Here is a 9,644-nt window from a genome sequence, read left to right on the forward strand (position 1 = left end):
AGTTTTGTGAGCATCTGTCTTCTGTCTTCTTTGGAGTAAAAAGAGTGCTGCTGATAGGGGCCAACCTGTCTCTGTTATGAAAAGTCTTTTAATAATTAAACATTTAAATGTCATATTCCCCAGATCTCTGAGCACTTGAGGGCTGTTTTTCAGGTATAGATGAGTTATAACTACAGCATAGAATCTGCCTGAAGAACTGGGTACAATCTTGACTATGCTGGTTTATAACGAAACAGGTAAGATTTGTACTTGTAAAAGACAAAAAAGAAAAAAAAACTTTGTAATAGAAGCTTACAATAGTGGAAAACAGCTTAATGTATTTTAAAGTATGGTTATATTACATATACAGTATGTTGGAAGAGATTTAAGAGTACACACCAGCAGATTACAACCGAAACCCTTTCTCAAAAAAGGAGGAGAGCTATAGAGGAAGATATTCGATGTCTTCCTCTGACTTCCGCATGGATCTTAACTCCTGAGCACACACACATACAAACTTGCACATATGCCATCTGTAAGCTTTCTGTCACCTCAGTATAGCTTCAACTGAGAAAACGTCCCCCACCAGACTGGCATGTGGGTTATTTTCTTTCTTTCTTTCTTTCTTTCTTTCTTTCTTTCTTTCTTTCTTTCTTTCTTTCTTTCTTTCTTCTTCCTTCCTTCCTTCCTTTCTTCCTTTCCTTCTTTTTTTAAGAGAAGTTGCATGAATTTATTAGTATTATTATTCAGTACTTTCTTGAATAATGATTAATGTGGAAGGTTTTGGGTACAGGGTGGTCACACAAGGATGGGGACAGACCACCAAAGTCTAAGAAACCAGAAACAAACTTTATTCTAGAAACCAGAATCCAGGTAAAAATTAAAAAAAAATAAATGAAAAATATCCATAAGGCACAAAAAGATTATCAGCTAACTGAGATCATAGCCAGAGATGATTTTGTTAGGCTTGTGGCAGACGCCGGTTTCTGAACCCACTTTTTTAATAGTAGGGGCACCAAGCATTAGGTCTGTAAAAAGAAATTTTTGCAATCTCAAGGTAAAACTCAGGTACAGATTGTCTTACTTTACAATCTCCATTAACAGAGTTTTCACTTAAACTAGTGTTTGTACTTAATCTATTGTCTTCTTTGTTACTTGCAGGTGTTGTTTACTGAAGCTGTGCTGTCCCCTTTGATGCTGCCAGTTTCACATAGCGGGGATAAAGCATAGCCCAGAAGTCATACATCTATTTCCTAAAAGTTGACTCAGCTCATATGCATAGACTAGCTCTCAGATTGCAGAGAGATGCTTTGGCATAAATATAAATAGAGCTATGGGTTGTAAAGCGAAATAACCCGCTGTTAATAGTTTATCCTTAAGCTACTGAGAAAGCTGCTGACAGTCTGTTCTCATTCTGCTAGACTTACAACTTTATATTTTTATTCCTACATTTCTATTTTTGGAATCTACATTTTTATATTCTTATTTTTGAACCCTTCAGGAAGGTCCAGCTCACATGGTCAGTGCCATCCCTGGGCAGGTTGTCCTGAGTTGTATAAGAAAGCCGACTTTATAGCCATGAGCAAACCTGTAAGCGGCACTCTTCCATGGTCTCTGCTTCAGTTCACCCCAGGTTCCTCTGCTGACTTCCTTCAGTGTTGGGCTATTACCTGCAAATGGAAGATGAAAGAAGCCCACTTCTCTACAAGTTACTTCTGGCCATACAGAAATCGAAAAATCTGAGGACCATAGTCCTTAAGAAAAAGAAAATCTGTGCACAGCAAGATTTGTACAGACACTGGGAATCATATCAGCTAGTGAAGAAGGAGGCAAAGGCTGGAGTGATGAACTACAAGCCAACAAATGCCAAGGACTGAGCAAAACAAAAATCAAGGGAGTTTTCTTCCTTGGGTTTCTTGCAGGAAGTAACCCTACTGCATCTTAGTTTGATTTCCAGACTCCAGGGCAAAGGAAAAATCAGTATCTATTGTTTTGAGTTATCCAATTTATTGGCTTTGTTACAGTACCCCTGGGAAATGAATCTCGAAGATTAGTCTGTCTCTGGCAGCTGCTACATAGCTTGTTTCTGACTCTGCCTATTCTCTCTCTCTCTCTCTCTCTCTCTCTCTCTCTCTCTCTCTCTCTCTTTCAGGTTGGCTATATATTTTTATATTTATAGCATACAGAGGGTAATCTCACATCATTGTCTTCGTAGGTATTCATAATAAATAATGGTGTTTCCCCCACTTGTTTATGGTAATGCTTTCTGGATGGGTAGTGTTACAGGGAAATTGGTGTCCCTTCTTGGAGTTCTCAGTTTCATTAGTGAAGAATTTAAGAATGGTCTCAGAAGAAACTCTGAAAGCAGTTTTATTTGAGCTTAAAAGGAAAAATGCAAGGCAGTGTGAATACCAACATCCTCCCTGGGGAGGAAGGTGGAAGAAAGACATAAAGCCAGGTTATTTGAGCTAAGCCTGCATGTTTATCAATGGAAGCCAATCCCATGGTCAAAGGGGAAGGTCCTTCAGATAAAGATTAAGGAAGCCCAAAGTGTTGGGGAGCAAGTGCCCAGGCTCAGGTCAGTAGAGAAGGAGAAGAAAGAAGGAGGAGGAGAGAAAAGGAGGGAGGAAAAGGAGGGAGGGAGAGGGAAGGGGAGAAGGAAAAAAGAGGTAAAAAGAAGGAAAATAGTTACAGACAGACCTCACAGGGCCTCGTGCTTGGTCTGTCTGTAATGACTAAACAAAAGGTAGAGTTTCTGGGAAGGAAAAAAGTAGATTATTTCATCAAAAGGCTGATTATTCCTTCCATCTCTTCAGCAAGGCACTGGGTAAATCTACCTTCTTGTGGGTGATCTCTTAAGGGATTGGCTAGCCCAGATGGAATAGTGGTTATGTCTGGGGTAGCTTGGAATCTTAGGTCTCCATCATTCTCATGGAACATAGTCATACATCCAGGAAAAACACCCATATACAGTATGCTTTTTAAAGTTTCAGCTAATGGAGAGAGAACATGTGGTGCATATGTACAGGAGAAATTTCAGCTGTAAAAAAAACACATAAAATCCTGGCATGCAGGGAAACAGATGAACTTAAGATCATTATGTTAAATGTGATAAGCCAGATTTAGAAAGACAAACACCGCATGTCTTCTGTCATATGCTGACTCTAGATATGTGTGTGTGCGAGTGTGTGTGTGTGTGTGTGTGTGCGCGTGTGCGCACGCACGCGCACACACGCACGCACATAGAAGGAGGAAGCTAGGATTCAGACATGAGAGATAACATGTGTATGTCTTACTGAGTCTGTGGTATCTCATTTAATATAATTTCAAGACTGCCTCATTTTCCTAAAAGATGTTTTATAATTTTATTTTTTCTTTTGTGAAAGAAAAATAGAAACCATGTTGTTGTTTGGAAGATACACAGTTATGCATGATTATTAAGTTTCCACACCTTGGAAGAATAAGTTTCTAAGTCTAATGTACCCTGCAATCCTTATGTTTTTCAATCTGTGCTGAACTTGTGACACCATGATTTACACCTACCTCTTTGTCTTGCTAAACACCTGAGCCTGTGGTATATGATTGCTGTTTTGCCTTACGAAAATGTGTCTTCCCAGATATCATGATGACCCCTTCCAAATGATGGATTCTCACAGTTATTTACCCCACAGTCACCCTTGAGCCCTGAGTTTCCCACTTTACTGTACAGGTGCTAACAATCAGTTATGTCAACAAGTATTTTCTATCAACCCTATCCCTTCCCCCATAAAAGGGACCTCAAAAGTCAGTGAGGGGCTGCTTTCTAAAATACCGACATTGGGAGAAGAAGCCAGTTGAATACGTACAGCTTGTTTCAAAAGACAGTTATGGAACTGACTTTTCTCCCTCAGGTCTAAAGCTTTATGGGTAAATAAAATTCCATTGTGTATACGTCCCATATCCTTATTTTGCTTATTCACTAATCTGTTGATGAGCATTGAGGGTGAAACAATTTGGATGTGTAAGTGTCTCTATAGCAGTACATAGAGTTCTTTGGTATATGCCCAGAAGTGACGTTGTAAGGAGAGGGCCCCTTGTTTGTCCCGGCTGCCTGGCTAGCTTAGACCCAAAATAACCACACAGAAACTGTATTAATTAAAACACATCTTGGCCATTAGCTCTAACTTCTTATAGGATAACTCTTACATATTAGTTTAACCCATCTCCATTAATCTATGTATCGCCACATGGACGTGGCTTACCGGAAATTCTAATTGGCGTCCATCTCTGACGGAGAATCCATGGCTTCTCTGACTCTGCCCTTCTTCCTCCCAGCATTCAGTTCTGTTTTCTCTGCCTACCTAAGTTCCCCCCTATCAGTTAGGTCAAGGCAGTTTCTTTATTCATTAATCAATGAAAGCAACACACAAACAGAAGGATCCTATAGTAGTTCTAATTTTAGTCTTTTTAGAAACCTCTGACTTGGTTTTTAAATTTTAATTTAATATTTTTTATACAGGCTCCCACGATCTGCCTGTGACTGCCCTGGAACTCACTATACAGAACTAGCTTGATCTAAGACTCACAAAGGTCCATCTGCCATAACCTCTCTGAGTACTGGTATGAAAGACATGTGACATCAGCAATTTTGTAAATATTTCATTGAGCATTTTTATATCTGTGTTCATCATGGTGTCCCTACTCTAGAGGCAGTGGATCTGGGAGAATGGAACCTAACAACAAAACAGACTAAAGCCTCATCTGATTGCCAGTTTTATTTAGAGCATCAGACAGCTTATACCCTGAGGGTTAAGCAGCTCCTTATTGACTTTTGAGGTCCCATTCATAGGGAAGGGTTAGGCTGATAGAAAAAAGTTGTTGGAATAATTGGCTCTTACCACCTGTACAGAAAAGTGGGGGCTCAGGGCTCAAGGCAGCCTGTGGGGTTGATAAGTGTGAGAATACTTCATTGTAAGGGTGCTCATCACAATATCTGGGAAGACACAGTTTCACAAAGCAAAAGTGAGATGAGCAAAATTAATATGAACAAAACTCCCATGATTCAAGTTGTGTATAATCACAAGAACAAGGCATGCCTAAAGACATTTTCTAAATGACAGTAGTGAGATAATGGGTAATTTGAGTAAACCCAATCCTTTTTATTACACCTGGCAGGGGCACAAAAGCACATTCCAAGGACAAACTCAAATTTAGAAGGACCAGAGGTCGCAAGCCTCTTGTCTTGTTTTCTCCCAAGCACTCAAAATTCCTCACAGAGGACCATGTTCCCACACATGGAAATTAACCTGTGATTTTCTTTGTTGTTGTTTCATAGGTAGTTTGAATAAAATGTGCCCCAGAGACTCATATTTGAATACTTGGTCCCCAGAGGGTAGAACTGTTTGGGATGGATTAGGAGGTGTGGCCTTGTTGGAAGAAGAGATGTGTCACTGGGGAAGGGCTTTGAGGTTTCAGAAGAGTCCTGGCATTCCCAGTGTGTTCTCTGCCTCTGTTTCCAGTTTTACATATGAGCTCTCAGGTGCTCTTCCAGGTATCTACTGCCATCATGGACTGTATTGCTTAGGAACCATTGCCCAATGGACCCGTCCTTTGATGAGTTTCCTTGGTCATGCTGTTTTACCAGAGCAACATGAAGTAACTGAGACAGAGTAATACGTGCTAGTCAGGATTCTCCAGAGAAGAATTGATAGACTTGATATTAAAGCAGATTCATTAAACTGACATACATGATACAGTCCTGTAGGCCAACAATTGTTATCTCACATCAGGTCAAAAATCCAGTAGATTTGTCTGTGAAGTTAGATGTTGCCGCAGTTCCGGCCTGGTGCTGAAGTCCCAACTTGGTGGAAAGTTGTAACTGTGACTTGGCATGGGCATTTAAGATTTCTGTGCTTATAAACCCCACTTTGTGCCCTTATAAACCCCACTTCTGCCTTGCTCAGGGATGCCAGGAAGATCAAGGTTGTAACATGAGAAACGGGCTGCTTGTTGGGGTTTCTGTACTGCCCCGTTCCTGCAGTCATTATGTCCCAAAGAAAAATCACACAGAGTTCTACATAAGTTATAAACTGCTTGGCCCGTTAGCTCAGACTTCATATTAGCTCTTATAACTTATATGAACTTCTTCTTATATACGTTAGCCACATGGCTCAGTACCTTTTTCAGTGAGGCAGGTCACATCCTGCTTCTTCGGTATCTGAACAGGACTAGGGAAAGAACTTCCTTCTTCCAAGAAATCTCCTGTTCTCATTGCCCTGCCTCTACTTCCTGTCTGTTTGTCCCACCTATACTTCTTGCCTGGCTACTGGCCAATCAGCATTTATTTAAATTGACAGAATACAGAATTGTCACACACCACAAGGTAGCCTGATCAATCAGCGACCCCACTCATGTGCTGATTTACTAACGACTGTGCTGTTTCACTGCCCATAGGTGTTGTCTCTCTCCTCCTCTTGGTGCACAATGCACACAGAGCCCATCCAATAGGCCATTGAAAGGAGAGCATGAGCTATCATTAGTATTCATTCCTGCTCTGCTCCTTGACTGTGGGTGCAGTGTGACAGCCACCTTGAACCTTAATGCCATCCCGGACTCCTGTTTCTGTGACTTCTGCACTATGAAGTCACTGTGACCTGGCTTCTGTGACCTGGCACTGTGACCAAAAGAACTCTTTTTTTCCTCCAGATGTTTTGGTCAGGTGTCTCAGCAGAGCAACAGGAAAAGTGACAAAGGCAGCAGTGTCCACCTGGAGTGTCAGAGAGCCTATGTCACTCCTAGTTTGGAGACGCCGTATTGGAAACTGCTGTACAGGCAGATTTACACTGGATTACACTAAGGGGTCACTCAGAGTGGAAAGGCCCAGTGTAGATGGAAACTTCAACTATAAATATCACTTTTATTGTGACTGTAAGAAGGAGCCAAACTGAAGCCATTTTAAATAATACTTTCATCTTGAAAAGTAGGGTGAAGCGAAGTTAAAGTTCTCAAGACCTCCCCAAACTCCCTGGGTTACTGACATCATTGACATCATGGTTGGCAAGTTGAGACATATATGGTGGGCAAGTCTCTCTGCCCCAATTGAGTGAACCAGGTAAGACCAACGCACCACAGGAAATCTTACTAGGAAAGTTCCCTGTCCCTGAACCTTGACTGGGGAACAATGTAACTGTGACTTGGTGCAGATGTTTGCAGATTTTCTGCTTAAATATTTGATGAAACAAAGGTTCAAGGGCGCAATCAGCTCCCAAGTCTGTACTGTTGTTCCTGGGTGGTTGGTCTTTGATGGCCAATTCAATAAAGATCTTGCTTTTTGTGGACTCTTGAACCTGCTTGGACTGTTTTGGACTCTCAGATCTACAACATGACTTTATTTCTTAGAAGCTGATGGTGTGCTGAAAACAAGAAACCATTTGCCCAGCTCTAGAACTCTAAGTTCTGAGAAAGGGGTTACCAGTTTTCTTTGTGGTTTGGGTTAGAGAGACAAAGACTAGCAGGGTTGGCGCTCTAACCTGCCCAGCTGTGTCCTCTATGCCAGGGTCCAGAGCTGTTTGGCTCATCTGATGAGCGCCATCTGCAGGAAGAATGCAGGAAACTGGAGAAGGACACCTGGACTCTGTTCAGCTCTACTAAAGATCAGGAAAACAAAACACAGAAGAGGAAATTCTCCTCTGTGGGTCTCCGTCCCTCTCTACACTTTCAGTTTCTTTTGGATTAAGTAACAATGTGTGAGCCCTGTCTTTCTCCAAAGCATCTCTGAACTTGACAGACCCTAAGATAGGACTTTTTCTTCTACTGCTGATATCTGACAAACTATAGCACAACCTCAGGTATCCAGGTATAGAAAAATGTGTATATAAACCAAGCACTTACTGATAATAACTCATAAAGAAAGTTATTTTAAGACAGTTTTTAAGTTCACTTATGCTTTTATCATTTACTGAAAATGGGAGAAAATTTGCATATTGCAAAAATGTGTTTGTTTTTTACATAAAGAACTAAATCTTGGTTGAATATATTTTACTGCAAGACATGGAATATTTTAAATTTTTCTCCAGACTTAATGAATATTTTTTGTTTTGCTGTTTTTAATGCTGAGAACCTTACTTTGAATTAAATACACAATATAAAATGGCAGACAAATGTCGAGGATCATTTCAGAAATAGGAGATTCTGTCTTAATTCCCAACAAAATTCATTTAAAAAAACTTTTTGTTTTATTTATTTTTATTTTATTGTGAGTGTTTTGCCTGCAAGTTTGTCAGTGTACCACATGTGTATGAAGAGAACACAGAAGCTGGAAGAGTGTATTAGATTTCATGGAACTGGAGTCACAGGGGGTTGTGAGCTGCCATGCAGGTGCTGGATTCCAATCCGGGTTCTTGGGAAGAGCAGCCAGTTCTCTTAACTGCTGAGCCATCTCTCCAACCCCGAAACAGCAATTTTTAAAACTAAGCATTCTAACATGATGCAATCCAAAGATTAACTAATTTGATAATTACATGCTGAAGAACGACAGCAGGAACACATTAAAGTCTGTTTTCTAGTACTAAGACATGTTTCTATAAGAATAGAAAGGTTGTATACAATGAAAACTGCAATCCATGCCATACCACTGTGTCTCATTTGAAGTGAATGTTTCAGCGTGTTCACTGGTGTCCTCTGGTGAGAAGGCCTCCTCTGCAGATTGCACATGCATGCACAGAACAAGGCTGCAGTGACAACAGGAGACAACACCGGGAAGCTGGGCTAGAAGCAAGGACATGTTACACAGTTGATTTTGAATTAGTTTTTGGTCACTGTGCCTTAAGAAACATTTCGGTGCCACCAAAATTTTCCACATCCCTTATTGTGTTAACATTTGCACATACTTAGGACTTTTCTATCTTCAAAATATTTAAATCCAAGAAACAAAAATAAAGACATTCTGAGCCCAAACTCCCACCCCCACCACAGTCTGACTCCTCATCTTCCTATTCATTCACCTTCTGGGAAGGTCTGACTTGGTTTGCAGCTTCTATTTCCTTCCTTTTGTCAGACTTCAGGCCTCTCCAGACTCCCTGCCCTCTCTGTTTTCATCAGACTGGGCAGTTAGGGTCCACAGAGGGCCAGCCCACCTAACCCTGGAGTGGCAAAGCCTCTAACTGTCTCACACATCTGCTCATTGCATGTTGAGGATACACAGGGTCCCAGCCCTTCTCACCGCTGTCCCAGTCAGCCCTCTTCATTCCAGCCCTAGGATCCAGTCTCTTGCCCCACTCCAGGCTGAACTTTTCATATCCTTCAGCAAATGCTGCCTTCAGTGGCAGCTCAGAGCCCACGTTTCCTCTAGGCCTCTCTGGAGTGTGCCGGTCGGTAGCCTTCTTTCTCCTGAGTCCACTCCAGCACCATACAGTAGCCCTGGTGATTCTGTGGATGTGAGTCACCTCCCAGAGTCCCCCTCCCCCAATCCTCTAAGGTCTTTTCTTGATTCTCCTTAGGCTTCAGGTGCCCCATGCCACCTGCCCATAAGCTCTTCTGTCCTTCCCATAATTAGGCTGGGAGTCCCTGCTCTCCTGCTCCAGCAACACCTGTTTTCTGTATTATCTCCTGTGTCCTCACATCTGTGTCCCTCAGTTGTACACCCTGAGATTGGTGCCTACCTCACAGGTTCCTCAAAACTGGGAGTT

The 9,644-nt window shown here is 41.5% G+C and overlaps 1 protein-coding gene across 1 annotated transcript in view; it reads left to right on the plus strand.

Moving 5' to 3' along the window:
• LOC125413061 (protein mono-ADP-ribosyltransferase PARP14) overlaps positions 1-9,644 on the plus strand; it is a 651,703-nt gene that overhangs the window by 466,290 nt on the left and 175,769 nt on the right. The window lies entirely within an intron of this gene.

This window comes from Myodes glareolus, chromosome 2 (genome assembly GCF_982192425.1).
Source record: "Myodes glareolus chromosome 2, mMyoGla1.1, whole genome shotgun sequence".
Lineage (NCBI taxonomy): Eukaryota > Metazoa > Chordata > Mammalia > Rodentia > Cricetidae > Myodes > Myodes glareolus.